The sequence below is a fragment of the Ahaetulla prasina genome, chromosome 2 (genome assembly GCF_028640845.1).
Source record: "Ahaetulla prasina isolate Xishuangbanna chromosome 2, ASM2864084v1, whole genome shotgun sequence".
Classification (NCBI taxonomy): Eukaryota; Metazoa; Chordata; class Lepidosauria; order Squamata; family Colubridae; genus Ahaetulla; species Ahaetulla prasina.
The window spans coordinates 200,459,994-200,482,323 of NC_080540.1; the positions used below are offsets into that span (position 1 = coordinate 200,459,994).

Below are 22,330 nucleotides of genomic sequence, written 5' to 3' on the forward strand. Positions count from 1 at the left end.
TGGCCAATGGGCCACAGGTTAGACATACCTATTCTAGATAGTTCACAATAAAAATTCATAAAACAAATCCAGCAGCTTTCTCCCAAAACTCAGAATCAGCCTTATACTGTAATATAACCCTTAAAAAACTACATGAACAACAGTAGAATCCAACCTAGCCCACCGTAACACAAAAAGGCACAATAATGTTGTCTCCAAATGACTAGCAGAAAACTATTTTAATACCTTCCTAAATGAGGGGGAGGGAATGTCACCTTAACTTTGGTGGTATATGGAAGAAAGAGAGTTCTACAGAATTGGGGCAACAAAGGACAACTGATCCCTATTTCCCAAACCTTGGAGACACGAAACTAAAAGCATCTCCCACTGATAGGAGTATGATGGGCAGACTTAACCCAAAACCATATTAGATTTTTACAACTTACACTTCTGTGAATATACTTAGAAACCTACAGTAACTGATGATCCACACACAATATTTGAATTACATTGCTCTCTGATGCAATCAGGTGGGTGCTGTACTGTGGGCCATTTGCCATTTCCAAGTATTTTTCAAAGGCTGTGGTGGAATTCTTTCAGAAAACACTGGATGCCTTTGAATTTGAAAGCAAAGATAACTGACTGGTTTTATTCCTCTCATTTTACTCTACTGTACAATTTATGTTTTACATAAAAGCCTCTGGGACTGAAAGGCAAAAACAGAAGCAGTACGCTCTGTCCCACAATTAAGTAGACCAGTTTCCCCTGATAGACCAATCCCACTGGAGAAAAAAACACTCCTTTGTACACTTTTAACATTTTTGCTTTTCAGTCTACTTGGAAGGTTTCATGGAGATATCTATATAATTAAATAATTTTCCTAGTATTTATATGAGCTCCAGACTCCACCCACCACAAATGGATGACTTCAGATTTTAAAACACTTTTTAAAAAATATAATAACCTAGTCAGCATCTTCACTTTGACAAATTTATCCTTACCAGGAAAATTTAAGCATTTATGAGCTTCAAGTTAATCTTTTTGTAGGACTCAATCCTTTCTAAATCTTTATCTGGTTTAGGAATTAGGGATATCACCGTTCTATTCCATGACGAAGGTACTTCCCCACCATGTAATATTCCATTGAATAATTTTTGCAGTCTTGGTATTATTAATTCTTTAAATTCTTTATAAAACTCAACAGGTAATCCATCCTCACCTGGAGCTTTCCCTAATTTTAATTTTTGTATTATTCCATTAATCTCATCTTGTGTTATATCTTCTTCCATCAATTCCTTATATGTTTGATCAATTTTCACCACATACTTTTCTAAATAGCTTTGCAATTTTCCCTGATTAATTGGTTTCTTTGAATATAGATTCTGAAAAAAGTTTCTAACCACTTCACATTTCTCTAATTTTTTATAACATCTTATACCTCTATCATCTATCAAAACTCAATTTCTCTCTTCTCTCTTTTATCTTTCGCCATCTTTGCCAATAATTTAGAATTTCTATTACTAAATTCAAAAATTCCTATTTAAAATCTCAAATTTCTTTTTACTAACTCTGTATCTTCTTCTATCATTTTATTTCTTAACATATTAAGCTCCTGAAGAATTTTTTTCTTTAGTAAGCAAAATTGATTTTCCAATTCTTTAATCTGATTTTATCTCTTTCCATTTTAATTTTATAATTTTTATATTTCCTACTTGATAATTTGATACTCTCCCCTCTAAACACCGCTTTCATCGCATCCCAAACAATTTCAAATTTAACCTCCCCGTTATCATTTAATCTCCAACTTTCCTCCAATTTTTTAAGTATCCATTTTTTATCCTTTTCATTTTATACAATTTCGTCATATCTCCAATAGCTTCTTTTTCTCAAAATTAAAATCTAAATCCACCATAACTTCTGCATGATCAGAATCTTTAAAAATTCCCACATCTACCTTATCCACATTGTTCAACAAATCTTTAGAAAGAAAAATATAATCAATTCTAGAATATGTATTGTATATCTTAGAGAAAAAAGGATGCAAAGATATTTACTGCTATTATAAGCAATAGATTAAATAGATTTATATATAGATATATAAGTTATAATCAAGTAGGTTTTGTGAAGGGTAGATACATGAGTGATATTGTTAGAAGAGTATTAAATATTATAGATGTAGCTGAATATAATGGTGATAAAATTGGAATAGTATCATTGGATATTTTTAAAGCTTTTGATTCTGTACAATGGGAAACTATTAAAGTAATTGTGGAGGCTTTAGGCTTTGGTAATAAGTTTATACATGTTATTTCAAAATTGTACCAAAAGAGCAGTGCAAGAGTGAAGGTGAATGGAATATTAACTGAAGAGATAAAATTAGAAGCTGGTACGAGACAAGGATGTCCCTGTCCCCAACATTATTTTTATTGGCTATGGAAATATTGACAAAATGATAGAAAAGATGAAGAATTAGAAGGATATAAAGGGTATAAGATAAATTTGTATGGATGATACTTTAATTATTTTGAAAATGTAGAGAAAGATCTGAAAAAGATATATAAGCATTTGATAGAATTTGAGGAAATGACAGGATTGAAAGTAAATTGGTCAAAGTCAGAATTATTGATGGATAGTAATGGTAATGAGTCTGAGAATATGCAAGAGCAATTTGGGATAAGGATTAAACACACATTGAAATATTTGGGTATAGTGCTTTCACTTAAGGTTAAAGAATTGAAAAAACTTAATTATGATGTGGTGATTAACGAAATTGAGAAGAAGATAGATAAATATAAAATTTTAAAATTGTCTTGGTTTGGTAGAATTGCAATGTGTAAGATGATGTTGCTGCCTAAGTTCAACTTCTTATTCGAGATGCTACCATTAAATTTGACAGAGAAAGATATTGAAGGATATCAGAAAAAACTGGATAAATTTTGTAATGGTGGCAAAAGACCTAGATTAGTGAAGAAAATGTGGTATCAAAATCAAAAGGAAGGTGGATTAGGAATCCCCAAATTATTTAATTATTATTGTGCGTATGGTATCCGGATAGTGGTAAAAATATTAAAAGGTGAAGATAACTATTGGAGAGACTTAGAGTTAAAGGATATAGGGAAATTTGGATCAAGGTGGTTTTTAGATAAAGCAAATTTAAAATGTGTAAGTAGAAGTTATTGGTTAAAGGGATTAAGTAAAATGTGGAATAAATTTGTTAAAATTTTAATTCCGGATATAATCTTTTTGGGGGAGACAATTGGAATTTGGCCAATTAAAATAATATAATACGAATGAAGTGATTAAAGAGGAAAATATAGAAATTATTAGAGATTGGATAAAAGTTATGGAAAATGAAAGGAGGAATAAAGAAATTATTGAAAAATTAGGGTTAAGTTGGTTTGAAAAATACAGATAGAAAATGGACAAAAAACTAAGGAAAATTATTCGATAAATAGATGTGAAACTGAATTTGAATATTTAGTATCTCGGATTATGAAAGATGAAATTGGGCTAAAGGGACTCGTTAGTAGGGTTTATAAGATTATAAATTCTGATGAAAAATTACAAAGAGTGATGAGGATAAATTGGGAAAAAGATCTTAATATTGAAATATCAGAGTCAGATTGGAATGTGAATTGGAAGAGTAGAATTATGAGAACTTTATCTATAAGGATTAGAGAGCACAATTATAAAGTTGTTTGAAATGGTATTTGACTCAGTAAGATTGTCACAAATGGATAAAAAATCAGTAAAAAATGTTGGAGATGTGAGATGGAATTGGGGACTTATGAACATATGTGGTATAATTGTGATAAGGTTAAAAAGTTTTGGCAACAATTGGAGAAAATGATATTTGAAATGGGGAAAGTAATAACATTGAGAGTGGAAACTATATTATTGTTGGTAATTAAGGAAATAGAATTAACAAAATATGAAGAAGAATTGATTAGAATTATGATTATAATAGGTAGAATTATAATAGCTAGATATTGGAAACTAGATGTGATTTTTAGAATAGAAGAGTGGAATTCTGAAATGTGGAAATTAGCTTTAAATGATAAAATGACATGTGATATTAAAATTAGAAGTGGTGTGTATAAAGAAGATATTTTTTTGGAAGACTTGGAAACCATTTGTGGACTTTGCGCTTGGAACATTGGACGCTTCAGTACCTGTACCTCGAGAACGTGGATTTTGGCAATCATGAGGATATATCCGAAGACCCAAATCTTCCTTTTATGTATAGCACAAGGGTGTAATAATGTATTTTCTTTTTGTTTGTTTGTTGCAAAAAAAGTAATAATAATAAAAAAAAAAGTTAATCTTTTTGTTTAAAAAATAATTAGTTTTAACTTGTCACTTAAAGAGCCTTCTGTACGATAGATTTAGTCAGCCATATACTTTTGTTTTGTTAGTATTTAAAGTTTTACCTTTTTAATAAGTTTCTTTTTTTAGATTTAAACATCTGCTTTTTAAAACGTTTTTAACTTTGTGCATTTTATATTTTTTAGCTTTTAAAATTGTTTATATCCCACCCTTCTTATACTAGTCTAGGAGTGTAATAAAAAATTGATTTAGTGATCTGTGAGTTGCATTTTCATGAAGGTTAATTATGCAGTTATATATGAAGTACTCTGATGCAGTCTTTCAAGTATAGAGCTTTTCTTTTTTAGCTAAATTTTTTAGCTAAAATAGTCACTGAATGAGGGAGAGTGCTTTCAAATAGGCCTGAAAGTGAAGGAAGGGGGTGAGGAGGAAGAGAACAGAAATATTTCCCACAATCTGCATCATAAGACTTCCAACAGCCTGAATCATAAGACTGCTTTGCAGATCAAAAGCTTCACTTATATTTAAATACTGAATATAGTCTGCTCTTTATATTTTTGAAGATGTTTCACTTCTCATCCAAGCTTCTTCAGTTCTGAAAGTGCGTTTTCAAGATGCAACTGGACTTTCTGGTTTGGTTTTGTTTTTTGAAGATGTTTCACTTCTCATCCAAGCTTCTTCAGTTCTGAAGAAGCTTCTTGGATGAGAAATGAAACATTTCCTCTTGAAAAAGCACTTCTGGGACAACCATGACCTGGATGACCGAGAATCTCCATAGATATTCTGCTCTTTATACATACATTTTATTTTATCCTGAAACAATCATAATTTTTTTTGCTACCTTCACCTTACTTTACCTTTTATTGTTGGCATATTATGAAACACTATTACCACATAGTTTTTTTTTAAACCCTACAGAATAGCGTGCTGTTATTTGGCCCGATTCCTCCATCTCGAGCCTCCCAAAATTTTAAACCTTCAGTAAGAGCATCTTGCAGGTAACAAGGCTGAATATGAAACGCCAGCAAAACCCATCACTTGGCTCCTAAAGTGGCCTAGGGGAACAATCCACCTCACTTTAAAAAAAACAACAACAACCAATCCACGTAGCATCTGTTTTAGAGGAGGAGGTTCAATTCATCGCCCAGTTAATAAAAGACTGAGATGAAAAGCTCCAGGCTGACAGCATTGCTTCCAATGACATTCGGCTCCAGATCAGATCGGGTTTTTTTTCCCCCACTTTCTTTTCTTTTCTTTCTTTTTTTGCATGCAGTGAACGAAAAAAAAAAAAAAAAGAGCCAACAGATGCATCCCCGGGTGCTGGATGCCTGCTACGCCTCTTTTATTTCCTCTTTGGAGCAAGGGTTGCTTTTTGCAGCGTGGGGAGGAACAACAAACAGCGCTCGTCGCGTTGGCGGCTCCTGCTGCTGCTGCTGCTGCCCTTACCCCGCAGAGGTCCAGCAAGGCCTCTCCGAAACGCCACGTCCGCTCAGGGATGCTTTTCTTTCTCTTTCCACAACCCAGGACTTCGCTAAGCGGCCGGCTCATTCCCGCCCCGCCGCGCCAGCGTCACTCGAAGCAAATTAAAGGCGGCCCGCCTCGCTCCCTCTCTCACCCCTCTCACCCCCAAACCCCGGCTTCCCTTTTACCTTTCTTTAACGCGCCTCGCTTCCCTCCCCCAAACCTCGGGAGGCGGCCTGTCCTCGAGGCCTGTGGAGGAAGAGGCCTCCGCGCCGCAAAGCGCCTCGAGGCGGCGGCAGAAGGAGGAAAAAGAGGGGAAAAAAATAATAATACGGCTCGGCCTCTGAAGCCTCTCGTGGGAGGCGTGTGTGTGTGTGTATGTGGGGCGGCGCTGTGAGAAGAGCCAGGCGAAGGGAACCACGCCGGCTGCGAAGCGATCGGCCCCTTTCCTTCCGCTGCCACTGCCGCCTCTGCCTCTTCCTTCTCTCTACTAAGAGAAGCAATGGCAGTTGCTTCGGCCGGGCGTTTCTCCCTTTCTCCACATCTCCTGTTGGGAAGGCGACGCTTGTGGCGTCCCTAGATTAGCCGCTGCTGCTGCTGCTTCTTCGAGGCTCTGGGTGAGCCAAGTCAAACTGAGCCCGTTTAACCCTCTCTTGGTGTGTGCGCTTTGTCGTCTTGAATTAACAAACAAACACACAAAACAACAAATAAAATAATACGCTTCCTCCAACAACGAAAGGGGTGGGTGGGTTGAGAAATAACGAGAGAGTCGAAGCCAGCGCTTCGAATTGCATCGTTTGCGGCGAGTCTCTTCTAAACCAAGTTTAAAACTCTTGTTCTCTCAAAGGACTGATCTCTCCAGATCTAAACTTGGATGTCTGCAGCAGCCTGACTGGGATGATTTTTTTTTAATTTAAAAAATGAAAGTGGCAACTTAATAAGTGGCAACTTTCTTCTCATAATCCCAAAAGCTTTAACCAAAAACTTTCTACTATTGACCTCTCACCCCATTCCCAAGAGGTCTGTCTGTAAGGGGCATACATAAGAACACAAACATGCCTACCATTCCTGTCCTATTGTTTGTTTGTTTTTTCTTTCTTATATATATATGCTTATTCTTCCTTATATTTCCTCATATATATGTTTATATACTATATAATCATTTTGTGTGATGCTTATGTATATTGTGACAAAAATAAATAAATAAATAAAAAATTAATGTTGAAAGCCACCCAGAGTCCGAGAAAGATAGACAGCATAGAAACTTAACAAATAAATATTCTTCAATCTGCTGCTCTCCAGATTGTACGTACTTTGTTTTATATTGATTGGCATTTCATTAATATTGTCAAACTGACGTATTTGCTATGCTTTTTAACTGACTGAATTCCTCCCTTTTTATGATAATATTTGACCATAATAAAGATAAGCCGAACTTCAGTTCGATATGGGGGTTAGAATACAACATAAATCTATGCTTTTTCAGAATGACCCTGTATAGAATGGTTTTGGTTTAATAATTATTTATTATGTGCTATCAAGTCTGTAGTGACTCTTAGGTGGCTAGACCCTCTCCAGACTGTTTAGATCTTTTTAAATCTTTAAGTCAGACTTTTTAGATCGTCAATAGAACTCATACAGTCCTTAAACTCATCTTCCACTTTTAGCTCCTGTAGTAAGTGCATACCAGATTGCTACCACTGTACAGAGAATGTGCTCCATATAACCTACAAATTTTTATGCTTATGTTTAAACAGAATAAGATGTTTTTGTTGTTATCTTGATTATTTAGTTTCTATATTTTATATGATATTTTTGTTTCTTATTTTATCTTAGAGTAAAAGTTTATTATATATTTGTACTGTACTTAAGTAAGCTGGAAGGCAACCCTTTTTTCTTGTCATTTTTCTGACATTTTTCTCCCTGTTTGATTCCCCCCTCAAATTTTCCCCCTTTTGTTGTTTTGTGTTTTATATCTTTTTGAAATGTTACAGTCAATTAAAAATATGAACACAATATACATAAAAACACCATACAAATAGAATTAGGCTGCTTGTGTTGTGTTCTAGTTGTCGAAGGCAGAGAAAGAATAGTTAGGTTAATGTTAAAAAGATAAATTATTTTACAACTCTGCTTATATTCCATTTCTAATAATTGAATAATGATACTGATAAAGGGTGCTTTATTACTTGGAGGCATACAATAATGAGTCTAGGAATAACAGAATAACAAAACAACAGAGTTGGAAGGGACTTTGGAGGTCTTCTAGTCCAACCCCTGTTCAGGCAAGAAGCCTTATACCTGGTTGTCCAATCACTTCTTTAAAACTTCCAGTATTGGAGCATTCACAACTTTGGGAGGCAAGTTGTTCCACTGATTAATTGGAACTGTCAGGAAATTTCTTCTTAGTTCTATGTTGCTTCTCTCCTTGATTGGTTTCCATCCATTGCTTCTTGTCCTGTCTTCAGGTGCTTTGGAGAATAGCTTGACTCCCTCTTCTTTGTGATAGCACTGCTATCGTATTACCCCTGGTTCTTCTCTTCCTTAAACTAGACATACCCAATTCCAGCAACCATTCTTTATATGTTTTAGCCTTCAGTCCCCTAATCATCATTGTTGCTCTTCTCTGCACTCTTTCTAGAGTCTCAACATCTTTTTTACATCATGGTGACCAAAACTGGATGCAATATTCCAAGTATGGTCTTACCAAAGCATTATAAAGTAGTATTAACATTTCATGTGATTTTGATTCTATCCTTCTGTTAATGCAGCCTAGAATTTTGTTGCCTTTTCTGGCAGCTGCACACACTGCTGGCTCATATTTAAGTGATTGTCCACTAGGACTCCAAAATCCCTTTCATAATTATTACTATTGAGCCAGATACCACCTATACTATACCTGGGTATTTGGAAGGCATATATATCTTATGGTTTGCTGAAGACATGGTATAGAATTGTTTTGGTTTAATAATTGTATATTTATTATGTGCTATCAAGTCTGTAGTGACCCTTAGGTGGCTAGACCTCCAGATGTTTTAGATTTTTAAAAATCTTTAAATCAGACTTTTTAGATGTTCAGCAGAGCACTCATCACTGTTACAATTGAGCTCATTCACTTTTCTCCTGCTCATTTTTTTTACTTTGGCAACAATATAGATTTCTCTAGAAACCTAGGTTTTCACATGTAGGTAGTTCTTGACTTAAAATAATCCATTTATTGACTGTTACAATAGCACTGAAAATAGGGACTTACAACTACACTTAACAGCCCTCTAGCTGTATATTCCATTTGTGGGTTTCATCCCACCAAGTTTCCGTAATGGCAACAATATCATATCATTAATTCTAAATAACTTGTTCATTTTTTTTGCTGTAATAACTGACCATTTATACCTCCTTGTGCCAGTAATATAGTCAAATTTATTTCTGTGTACTCCATCTAGCAATGTCCATGCATATAAATGTTATTTTGTCGTCCTCAGATCTTGCTGTGTTCCCTTATGGTGGCAGGTTTCCCCTGGGAGGAGGAATGAGCAAAGAATACCAAGGGTATACACCAAGCCAGGGGTGAAATGGTACCGGTTCAGACCAATTCGGGAGAACTGGAAGTGGAGAGTGAGGCTGGTTCGCCGAACTGGTAGCAATCGCTGGCGGGCCATGCCCACGAACCGGTCTGCGGTGCGCAGTCCTGCCATGCTTCGCTGCCTTTCACATGGCCTTCCCAGCATCCCCGTGGCCAGCTTGTGAAAGCAGGCAAGCAGAAGGCCACATGGAAGGCAGGCAAGCATGGCAGGGCTACGGGGAAGGGAGCTAGCAGCCTACTCCCTTCCCCGCAGCCCTGCCATGCTTGCCTGCCTTCCACACTGCCTTCCCGATGGTCCTCCACCCCCGTTTGCCTTCCGAGGTCCGTCCCGGCCAGTGGGTGGGTGGACGGCCCTTGGTGGAAATGCAGCTGGGGCTGAGAGGGGTGGTGGCGGTGCTCTGGGAGGGATGGAGAGCGGTGCAAGAGAAGGCTCCAGGTCAGGGGTGGGTTCTACTTTACTACCAGTTTGCAACGGGAGTGCATGTGCGCACTTCTGCGCATGCGCAGAAGCCCCTTGATGACGTTGGGGAGGGTGGGCGGACCCTTCCAATGGTTTTACTACTGGTTCTATAAAGGTAAAGGTGAAGGCTTTCCTCGCACAAACGTACTAGTCGTTCCCGACTCTAGGGGGCGGTGCTCATCTCCGTTTCAAAGCCGAAGAGCCAGTGCTGTCCGAAGACGTCTCCGTGGTCATGTGGCTGGCATGACTCAACGCCAAAGGCGCACGGAGCGCTGTTACCTTCCCACCAAAGGTGGTCCCTATTTTTCTACTTGCATTTTTTACGTGCTTTTGAACTGCTAGGTTGGCAGAAGCTGGGACAAGTAACGGGAACTCACCCCATTACGCGGCACTAGGGATTCTAACCACTGAACTGATGACCTTTCAATTGACAAGCTCAGCATTTTACCCACTAAGCCACCGCGTCCCTTCACCGGTTCTATAGAACGGGACAGAACCCAGAGCAACCCACCACTGCTCCAGGTTCGCTTGGGCAGTCTAGCCAGGTGGGCAGAGGTAAACTCAAAGTGTTGGGGGCTTCAGAAGGGCAGAATGTTCTTCAGAATGTGCAACTCCTGGCTCTAACAGTGAGTGACATCAAGTTGGCCACGCCCACCCGGTCACATGACCACCAAACCACGCCCACAGATCCAGTAGCGAAAATTTTTAGATTTCACCACTGCACCAAGCATATATATTCCTAGAAGTTCACCCAAGGTATTAAGAGGAATCAGGATCCAGTTTGGGGCAGCAGCAATATAAGGAGATACTGTAAGCAGCTGATCATTTTAGTAACACTGGCAAAGGAATTATTTCATACTGCATTTGATAAATTCTTCTTTATTTTATTGCACTGTGATTGTAATCTTGTCTTAAGTTGGATGACACCTAGGGCAGGGTGTCATCCACCTTACCCAAGTCCCACTCTTTCAGCCCTAAACAGGAGGCAGTGGCAAACCACTTCTGAAAAATCTTGCCAAGAAAACCATAGGGAATAATCCAGGCAGTTGCCAGGACCAAAAAATGACTTGAAGGCACATGCATGCACACCCACACACCCACACCCCGTTTACCAAGAAACAAGATGGCAAGATAAAGGTGTATTTAAAGACAGAGGAAAGTTCTGCTGATGAATTAGAAGTATGGCCTTATTGACATTCCAGATTCTTGAAAGAGAAAATTCCTAGTAAATATTAACTCAAGGTATGTATGCCCAAACAATTTGATTAATGATGCAATGTACACTTAGTCAAAAGGTCAGCCAGTGAATTAAAGTACATATGCCCAAAGAACACTCTAGATGCTACAGCAGATTGCAAATGAACATTGACTTATTAGATTCCATTTCATGCTATATTCAGAGCAATTGAATCATTGCTTACAGTGCAAGTGTATTTATGCATATATAATTTTCACTTGCTAATTTCTTTATATAGGCCAGTTCGGTGTAATGGTTAAAAGTACCAGTCTAGAAACTGGGAGACTCTGAGTTCTAGTCCTGTCTTTAGCACAAAGCCAACTGGGTGATCTTGGGCAAGTCCCCCTCTCTCTAATAAGGAGGCAAGAGCAAACCAATTCCAAAAATCTTTCCAAGGAAATTGCAGGTTCTCGTTCTGCCAGTTGCCGGGAGTCAAAAATTGACTTGAAGGCACAACAACAACATCAAAAAGAATCCCGATAATCTTTTTGTCATCATTTTTTTGAAGGCAGGTAAAATACTTAAATACTAGTGATTTCTATTGTCTTGTACTAGAGGAACCATATTATTGTATAGGTTATGAATAGGAATGCTAGGAGTTGTTCTACAATATTTGGAAGGCTACAGATTCTTTCACAGAGGGCTACAGATTCCTAGATACACAATCTATACATTAATTAGACAGCCTGTGAAAATACTAAAATAATAATAAACTGTGGAATTTATCCGTTTAAAAAAAGTAGACTTCATTATCATAATGTCTTTTAGGCCTCCAATTTCTCTGCTTTACTTGCTCATAATTACTAGAGATAAGCAATAGTAGTATACTGTATGTTACAGTAAATGTCAACCATCTCAACTTAGTCAGTTAGTAAAGAAAGACTACTAGCCCATGTTTAGCCAAGAATATACCTTACTAGCACCAAAGTGGTTACAGCAGAAGCAAAGCTGGATCTGAAACCTTCTCAAATTCTCAAAATTTCAAATAAGTCTCTGAATTCAAAGTCCTTTTGAATTCATAGACTTATTTCCAAGAAAGCGGATATAAAATGGTTTAAGAATACAATCCTTCCTGACACTGACACATTGAATATCTATATAGTAGTAAAACCCTGCTGTCTCTAATCTTTAACTAGGTGACAGAATGCATCATAGAGCAACCATTTTTGAACCAAAGTACCTAAAATGGGCTAGCCAACAGAATGTGTCCAAAATCTAGGATTCCTGATACTCATCGGATTGAAATTTGTCAAATGTCAGGCCTGGAAACCATATTAGACTTTAGGGTTCCAGACACTGCCACATTTTTCCCCTGAGGGGAGGAAGGGGGGCTGAGGGGTATGGTAACATTTTTCAAGCGGTCAAGGTCGGATGGTGTTCACATCTGCAGGAAGAGTGGCAAGAAGATATTCGAATGAACTGGGAGAACGTGGGACCATGTGACCATCAAAGGGGTCGGGGTGGGGGGGACTCTTGGGGTTTGTATAACTGGGAAAAGAATCCGGAAATTCAGTTTTGGAATTTCACTCATCGTGTGCCAGTTTCCTCATGCTAGTAAAGAACTCTGGAAAACAATGGCTTCTGAGTTTTTTTAATGCAGAAGAGGTTTTTCTGGAACCTTGACATTAAATTTGTGGTTGCTTCAGTGCTGCCGCATTGCTAGATTGCCAACCAGAGTTTCAAGACTAGGCTCACCCTAGTCTTCTGGAGACCACATAAACCAGCCTCTCCTTTGGCCACTGGAGATCAGGTAGATCCCCTTTCTAGCCCTCTGGAGGTCAGGTAGACAGGAGTTGGCAATTAATTTTCCTAAGGGGCCACATGAGAAACATGAAACAGGGACTCTTGTGGAGGGTCTCTGCCGCACCACTGACATTGCCATTGCCCCGGCTCTCTACCAATGCCCCGCCCCCCACCATTGACACCCCATCCAACACTGCTGATGCCCCGCCCCCCACCCCCCACTGCCAAATCTGCCAATACTGTGGGATGGACTAGAATTGCCCACAGGCTGTATATGGCCCACTGGCCATAAAATGCTCAAGACTGAGGTAGACTGTCCCATCATTGGCTACCCAAAGGCAGTCAGCTAGCAGGAAGTTGGAAGGCACTCCCACTTCCAATGCATTTTTTCCATTGGTCATTCTTTTTCTCTGTTTAGATAAGGGAATATTTCTGAAATGATGACCCAACAAGACAGGTTGTCTAGGAATCTTTAAAATCAGGCTAAGAATAATATAGTTTGCATAAAAAATAACTCTCAATATATCAAGAGATTTACATGTGATGTTCTGATGGTTTTGTATTTACTATTAAAAGCTTCAATACAAAGGAGATCATTGTTAGATGGAGGAAGAACTGCATGCATGTTTGGAGAGGGAAGTTTAATCTTCTTATTTTTTAAAGTTTCTACATTTCAAGGAGAGAAAAACACGTAGTACAGTATACCCTATGAGAGTGTTATTAACTTTTACTAACATATAGTGCGGCTGTTTTTCAATCTCTGAGTACAGATTTTTAAAAAATCTATTCATTACATGTACAATCAATATGCTGATAGATAATACATTTTTCTTTCTTCTCTCCCTTCCCCCAGATTATATGAATGAATTTTACGTTACATAGCGTTTAAATATTTAAATTGTAAAGACAATTTAGGAAAACCAGATAGAATTTACTTTGTTCAAGTTTCAGGAAAAAAAATTGGCATGAGAAATATTTAATCCATACACTAGTAAATGTATTGTAGTCTCGCCAAGTAATGTAATAATCTTAGATGTGTATTCTGCAAAATGAGATTCATCATACAGAAAGAGGAAAGGCACCTGGCATCTTGAAACTTTTACTGATATTACAATTTCTTAAAATAAATGCAACACAAGTGTAAATTTGAATAACAGCTCAGAAAGTATATCATGTTTTTTTCTATGGTACTAAAACCAATTTACGTTACTCTAGGTATATAGGTGGGCCTTGTACATTGAATAAACCAAACTCAGTTATAATGTTGTTCAATACTTTTAATCTGGTAAAGAAATAGGGAGCAAATGGTAGGCTAATGGGGATTCCGCCCCCCTCTTTTCACCACACAATTTTTAAATCAGCCATGATGTAATGCCTCATGACATATAAAACACTATTCCTAATATTTTCTGCAACTCTGGAATTGGTGCCTTGTTTAATTCCCTTTTTGTGTATTATATATGCATGAATAATATCAGTGCAATCCTCTTTGTAAAAGGAAAAAAAAGTTCCTTTGTATGTTCTTCAATAGTACAAAGCTGTCCTACAATAGTTTCTCTGTATTGCAGTATTTATGATGCTTCCTCTTATTCATCATATGCTTTTACATCAAGAGCAAAACGAATCTGGGGTCAGATTTCTAGATTTTGCTATCCAAGCCTCATAGTGGTCAATCTCCAAACAGCAAATCCTGATTTCCTCTCCACACATATTGCCGGCCCATCTCCCACTTCTATCAAAAAATCACCCCCTGCCAAAAAAAAAAAAGCAGGACAGGGTTGACAAGGAAGGCAACAAATGTTATGCCATTAGTGGATAGCACTTCAAGTCAATAGTGAGGAAAAGCCCTGTCTTTCCTTATTAGCCTGCCAAGATGGCATGTGAGAAAGCCCTTGGAAGACTGGGCACAGAGATGCTGCCAAGGAAACGTGGCATAGTTAAGAGACAGCATAGCATAGTTACTCGGGCTGTAAAGGAGATGGGGATTGAGAATTGTTCTTTGATATTTGCAAGATTGATTCTGGCCTTGTGGTAGGAGCAGATAGGAACTACAGCAACAACCAGATGAGCTATTTCTATGTTATTGTAAAAACTAAACTGGATATTTTCAGCCTCTGCAGCTTGAGAAACTAGGGGAGTCTCTTGCCTCAAACACTGTCTAGCTGTGGATAACACAGCTGTGCGCTGTCTCTTGTCTGGCCATTCTCTTAGCCACATCTCTTTGCTGAGGCTCCTAAGGTCTTTTTCACATGTAATTACACCTGCCATGTCTGAATATAAAAAAAATATACACAACTGTCTTTCACAAGGTTGTTCCTAATAACCTACTTCAGCAAATATTCCACAACCTAGACTCTTCTATAATTAGGAGGGAATTATACAACCATGTCCATATATAACAATCTTCAACAGCTTTTTTTATGACACCCTCTTTATAAACCACATCAATGCTGTTTATTACTTTCCTCCAAGGACAGGAGAGAGAAAAATTGGCTTTATGTCTCAAGAGGGTCAACTAATAATTAATGAGAAACTTGGTGTCTACACACACTTCCTTCATGGGAAGAAAGTTGTATATGTATGAAAAAATACACATAGGATACTTCCACTAGCCAATATAACACCCCCAAGAGTAGATCTGACTTTTAACTAATTAAGAGCACAGAAGCCAACAGTATGTCTGTACCGGAATGAAATCTAAAAATTTTCCCGACTGGTTCTGTGGGCGTGACTTAATTGGTGGGTGTGGCTTGGTGGTCATGTGACCCCTGGTGGGCGTGGCTTGGTGGTCAGCTAACTGAATGATAAAAATAATAAAGTATACAAAACTTGGGAGCACACCAGTCTACCTTCTTTAAAAACAGAGGTACTGGTCTACTAATTGCCTTCTTTTGGGAGCACACCAGTTTACCTTCTTTAAAAATAGAGGCACTGGTCTACTAGCTGCCTACAGTGCTGATCAGCTGTAGTGTGGCCCTTTGAAGTGCGGTGGCAGTCATTTAAGGCCGTTTGCAGCTATATCACCACCGAGAGCTTCAGGGACAGAGAAGAGGAACAACGAGGAATGGGCGGTGGAGGGGGGCAGGGATTTTTGCTACCGGTTCTCCGAACTACCCGTCCCCATCACTACCGGATCACACGATCCGGTCCGAACCGGGAGCATTTCACCCCTGGTCTGTACCATCCCACTACAGTGTTGCAAATAGTGTTACAAATAATTCAGACAAACAACTTGTAGGACACAGCATTTTGTTTGTATTGCCACATGTGATATAGTTGTCATACAACAAGAATTGCCAATTTTCATTATAACTTTGCCTTGAGTTTGTATCTGTGTTAAAATACCAGAGGAAGAATTTGATACCTACAGCTGAAACAAAGACAGCTGTTGTTAGGGCTTAATTTGGTCTCATTAAGACCACAATGAACCACATTAATTAAAGAAAAAAAATTCTCAGTGTGTGCAGAATGCTTTGCATTCACAATTGAGGAGCTAAAGAAAACTTCCATGTACTGGGATTTTGGAAGTTATTCATATTGCAGAGAAAATAAGTTAAGATAAATTGGTTTTTCTTTATCTTCTTTCTCAAAAGTCACTCAAATTGTCACATTTTTCAAAATCTTAATCCTTAAAAATCTGTGTTCACAAATCTTTATTTATTGAGCCCGGTTCATACAAAAAGGCTAAGCCATCACTTATTAAACAAATCACAAATCACAGTGGCTGGTTTCAGATTAAACTCTAAGCAAAGTCAACACATTTTAGCTTTGCGTGATATCTGTGTCTCAAAGATGTATATACAACTGTAACACTGACATTTCTACCATTCCACCTCTCACTTTCCTAGCTGGCAAGCATTAACCAAACACTCACACTTTTTATCCAAAGTATTTTGCAGTAAATATCAATCGCAACTCCCTAAACAATCTAAAGACTAATGGTAAAAGCAGAGACAATACAGACAGTCCTCAATTTACAACAGTTCATTTAGTGACCATTCGAAGTTACAACGGCACTGAAAAAAGTGACTTACGACCATTTTTCACACTTACGACTGTTGCAGCATCCCTATGATCAGATGATCAAATTTCAGATGCTTGGCAACTGACTTATATTGATGATGTTTGCAAAGTTCCAGGTCATGGGATCAGTTTTTGCAACCTTCTGAAAAGCAAAGTCAATGGGGAAGATTCACTTAACAATCTTCTTACTAATTTAACAACTGCAGTGATTCACTTAGTAAATGTGGCAAGAAAAATCACAAAATGGGGCAAAACTCTCTTAACAAGTTTCACTTAGCAACATAAATTTTGGGCATAATTATGGCCATAAGTCGAGGACCACCTGTACAATACTGTGTTGCTTGTAAAAATGTTGCACCTGCTTATCAGAAAAACACTGGATCATAGTGTAGCCATTACTGGCTTTCTTAACTAGTATATAGAATACATTTAGCACTACTGATTTGTGCATTTGCAGGCCATCTTTAGGTGTATATCTAAACATCTAATGCGCTTAATGGCCTGCAAGCAATCCAGCATGACAGCTTCAAGTAGTTAAATGGACCTAAAAGATGGAAAGAAAGATCTGCCAGTCAAAGCAAAAGGAACTGGGGGTTGAAGAGAAAAGAGATTCTGTGTTTTACGCAAAGGTTTGACTATTATGATGCACGGTAGGAAAGATTAGTCTGATTGCTGGGCTGAAATTTAATTCCAATGATGACTGTCCATCACTGTAATTGGTGAACAGTGAAGAAGGAAAGATGGGAAATAATTACATTTTGTGGAACCAACGATGGCTGTGTCTCACCCCGTCATTCTCTGTCTCCAAGGAAAAGCAATGCCCTCCTATTCAGAAATGAATCCCAGAATTTGGTTTCACTTAGAATTGCGCTGTAAGATTTATAAAGCATAGAAATTATTATTCAATTATTTTTCAAGAGAGAAACGACCATCCTATATCTTCTACTTAGTAAATTCTCAACAAAGCACAACAAAGACTGTTCTTTCTATGCCAAGTCAGGAAGCTCAAATTGCCCAAGGAGCTGCTGAACCAGTTCTACAAAGGAATCGTTGAGTCTGTCATCTGCACCTCTATAACTGTCTGGTTTGGTACTGCAACCCAACAAGGCAGACACAGACTTCAGAGGATAATTAGAACTGCAGAAAAAACAATTACTACCAACCTGGCTTTGATTGAGGACCAGTATATTGCACGAGTCAAAAAGAGGGTTGTGAAAATATTTACAGACCCCTTGCATCCTGGACCCTAAATTGTTTCAACTCCTACCCTCAAAATGATACTATAGAGCACTGCACACCCAGAACAACTAGACACAAGAACAGTTTCTTCCCGAACGCCATCATTCTGCTAAACAAATAATTCCCTCAACACTTATCAAACTATTCACTAAGTCAGCATTACTATTAATCTTCTCATCATTCCTATCACCCATCTCCTCCCAGTTATGACTGTATGACTGTCATACAGTCCTTGCAATTTATATTGATTGTTTCCTAGTATGATTTGATTGCTTATTTGTACCCTATGACTACCATTAACTGTTGTACCTTATGATTCTTAACGAATGTATCTTTTCTTTTTATGTACACTGAGAGCATATGCACCAAAGACAAATTCCTTGTGTGTCCAATCACACTTGGCCAATAAAGAATTCTAATCTAATCTAATCTAATCTAATCTAATCTAATCTAATCTAATCTAATCTAATCTAATCTATTTATTTTTCTCTTTGTAGACTTCAAGTCTTGGGCATGAAATTAGTTTTCTTCATGACCAGCTTAAATCCCTGATCCAAAACAAATCAGCGGAGCTTCCTATAATTTATTCTCAAGATGTAACAGGTGAGCTATTCACTTGAACGCATATTAATATGCCCACATTGTACAACTCATTTGTTCTTGACCTCTACGTTGTCCATATTCTCATATCTATCCTCACTAGATTCATTGTTCCAACCATATTCAGTAATTTGTGTTAAACTTCTTCCATACCAAGGAAGTAAAGATGAATGAATAGTTACTTTAATTTAGCTAAAATTAATCCAGCTGCTGATACTCCATTCTCTCTAATCAGAAGTGGCCAGTCCAGATAAGGAAAATATTAGAATGTGCAGAAATGAACAGATTAACATTAGCAATCAAGGACAAAGAACGAACTGAATATTATATGATATGGGAAGTATTTTATCAATGGTTGGAGGATAAAAATGGAATTTGAAAATGAAGAAGGCTAAAGAACAAGTAGAAAATACATTAAGATAGAGATATAAATAAGATGAAAATTGTTAGTGTGTGTATGATGAGAGTAATGATGTTTAATGTTAATATGGTATTATCACTAGAGGATATTAAGAAGAAAATGGAGAGCTTTACAATGTTAAAATGTTTATTATATTATAACATTAAGTTTAGAGAAATAGTGTGAATGTGAATGATGTGCCAAATGGTGAACGATGTTGCACAGAGATATTTGTACTCAGATGACACACTGCATAAGGAAAGATGAAATGCTTATCTTTGTAATTGAAAAATAAAAAACTTTTTATATAAAAAAAGAAGTGGCCAATTCAGGGATTGTATGTGGCTCTCCAAAAATGTTTGTTGTTGCTTTTTAGCCATGATACTACCAAGATTGTGCTGCCAAAATATAGAATAGGATAGGATAGGATAGGATAGGATAGGATAGGATAGGATAGGATAGGATAGGATAGGATAGGATAGAACTTTTTATTAGCCAAGTGTGATTGGACACACAAGGAATTTGTCTTGGTGCATATGCTCTCAGTGTACATAAAAGAAAAAATACCTTCATCAAGGTACAACACTTACAACACTTAATGATAGTCATAGGGTACAAATTTAACACTTAACGAAGTGTTCATTAATGAAGCAAGTTCCTAAGCAAATCCTCTTCCCCAAATATTTTTAGGAAAAAGTTAAAAACTCCTAGCTAAAAACCTAACTAAGCAATTGTATCTCCAAGTTGTTGACTCCTGATGTATACTGCTCATAGGGAAGCCTAGTTCCCACATAAATGTATAGTTCTTCAATACAATAGCAATAGCACGTAGACTTATATGCTGCTTCACAGTGCTTCACAGCCCTCTCTAAGCGGTTTACAGAGTCAGCATTATTACCCCAGCAATCTGGCTCCTCATTTTACTCAGAAAGATGGAAGGCTGAGTCAACCTTGAGCCGGTGGGAATCAAACTGCTAGCAATCAGCAGAATTAACCTGCAATACTGCCTTCTAACTACTGCACCATCATGGTTCTATGTTTTAATAACAGATCATTCTAATTTTATGTTTTGTTTTAGTGAATCTTTTCTCCCTCTCCTTGTTTCTCTTCCTTTCTTTGATGATGTCCTTCCCTGATTAAGAGAAAGAGAGACAGGACAGAATGCTATCTTTTACAATGCTGTTTACCCCAAAAACTTAGCCTATTGAAAATATATACCGGTATGTATAAATAATCATACATTTCTGATATGGTCCTTTGAGCCCAATTAAAGGATACTTCAAAGTAAAGTGAGCCTGGAATTTAATAAATGGTTTTCAGATTGCACTTCAGATATGGAATGGTAAGCAACACTAATTAATCTCAGGAATACTAAATAGCCTATCCTGACTCTATGTCAATGGACTATGGAGATCTCTTAATTGCTGAACACAGACAACATTATACTAGCTTGCATGGTAGACTCTAAGTTAGAGGTCCTGGCTTACATAGATGATCATAAAGCATGCATGGATAAAAGGGGGCTTTGATTAAATTTGTAGTACACTGATTGAAATGTACAAAAAAATACATAGCTACATACAGCTTTTTTGCTGCAGAAAATCTGCATACAGAAACAGATACATATAAGGCTGATAACTTGGTCTACCTTTTCCATTATCTTGCTAAAAATTTGGATGTGAAAATCCAAATTCACCAAAGCCACAATGGATGGTGGAAACAATTTGTAAAGGCTCATGATCTGTTAACAGCATAACATATAACATAACATAACATAAAATAACATCAGAGTTGGAAGGGACCTTGGAGGCCTTCTAGTCCAACCCCCTGCCCAGGCAGGAAACCCTACACCATCTCAGTCAGATGGTTATCCAACATTTTCTTAAAAATTTCCAGTGTTGGAGCATTCACAACTTCTGAAGGCAAGTCGTTCCACTTATTAATTGTTCTAACTGTCAGGAAATTTCTCCTTAGTTCTAAGTTGCTTCTTTCTTTGATCAGTTTCCACCCATTGCTTCTTGTTCTACCCTCAGGTGCTTTGGAGAACAGCCCGACTCCCTCTTCTTTGTGGCAGCCCCTGAGATATTGGAACACAGCTATCATGTCTCTCCTAGTCCTTCTTTTTGTTAAACTAGACATACCCAGTTCCTGCAACCGTTCTTCATATGTTTTATCCTCCAGTCCCCCAATCCTCTCTGGTTCTCTTCTCTCCTCTCTTTCCACAGTGTCAACATCTTTTTACATCGTGGCGACCAAAACTGGATGCAATATTCCAAGTGTGGCCTTACCAAGGCATTATAAAGTGGTACTAACACTTCACGTGATCTTGATTCTATCCTCTGTTTATGCAGCCCAGAACTGTGTTGGCTTTTTTAACAGCTGCTGCACACTGCTGGCTCATATCTAAATGGTTATCCACTAGGACTCCAAGATCCCTCTCACAGGTACTACTATTGAGCAAGGTACCACATATACGGTACTGGTGCATTTTGTTTTTTTGGCCTAAATGTAGAACCTTACTTTTTTCACTGTTGAATTTCATTTTGTTAGATAGCGCCCAATGTTCAAATCTGTCAAGATCTTTCTGTAACTTGAGCCTATCTTCTGGAGTGTTGACTATTCCTGCCAGCTTGGTGTCATCTGCAAATTTGATGAGTTCCCCATCTATCCCCTCGTCCAAGTCATTGATGAAGATGTTGAAGACTACTGGGCCTAAAACAGAGCCTTGGGGTACTCCACTGCATACTTCTCTCCATGTGGATGTAGTTCCGTTGAGGACTACACGTTGAGTGCGGTTGGTCAGCCAGTTACGAATCCATCTGGTGGTGGTGCTGTCTAACCCACATTTTTCTACTTTATCTAGTAGTAGGTTATGGTCTACTTTATCAAATGCTTTACTGAAGTCCAAGTAAATTATATCGACAGCATTCCTCTGGTCTACTAATTTTGTCATTTTGTCAAAGAATGCGATAAGATTAGTCTGGCATGATCTGTTTTTGACAAACCCATGTTGGCTTTTGGTTATTACTTTGTTTGCTTCTAGGTGTTCGGTGATTCGTTGCTTGATTATCTTTTCCAGAATCTTCCCTGGTATTGAGGTCAGACTGATAGGTCTGTAGTTTCCTGGATCTGTTTTTTTTCCTTTTTTGAAGATGGGAACTACATCAGCTCTTTTCCAGTCCTCTGGCAGCTCCCCTGTGCTCCAGGATCTTTGAAAGATATAGTTCAGTGGTTCTGAGATCACGTCTGCCAGTTCCTTCAGAACCTTGGGGTGTAATC

The 22,330-nt window shown here is 37.9% G+C and overlaps 1 protein-coding gene across 2 annotated transcripts in view; it reads right to left on the reverse strand.

The window, feature by feature from the left end:
- The window catches only part of GNE (glucosamine (UDP-N-acetyl)-2-epimerase/N-acetylmannosamine kinase), a 52,441-nt gene that overhangs the window by 25,807 nt on the left and 4,304 nt on the right, over positions 1-22,330 (reverse strand). The window contains exon 1 of one of the 2 annotated variants that reach the window (XM_058166207.1): positions 5,955-6,128. The exons of the other annotated variant lie outside the window; for it this stretch is intronic. The gene's annotated coding sequence lies outside the window, so the exon portion shown is untranslated. Of the gene's footprint in view, positions 1-5,954; positions 6,129-22,330 lie in introns of those variants that run through there. 2 annotated transcript variants of the gene reach the window in all.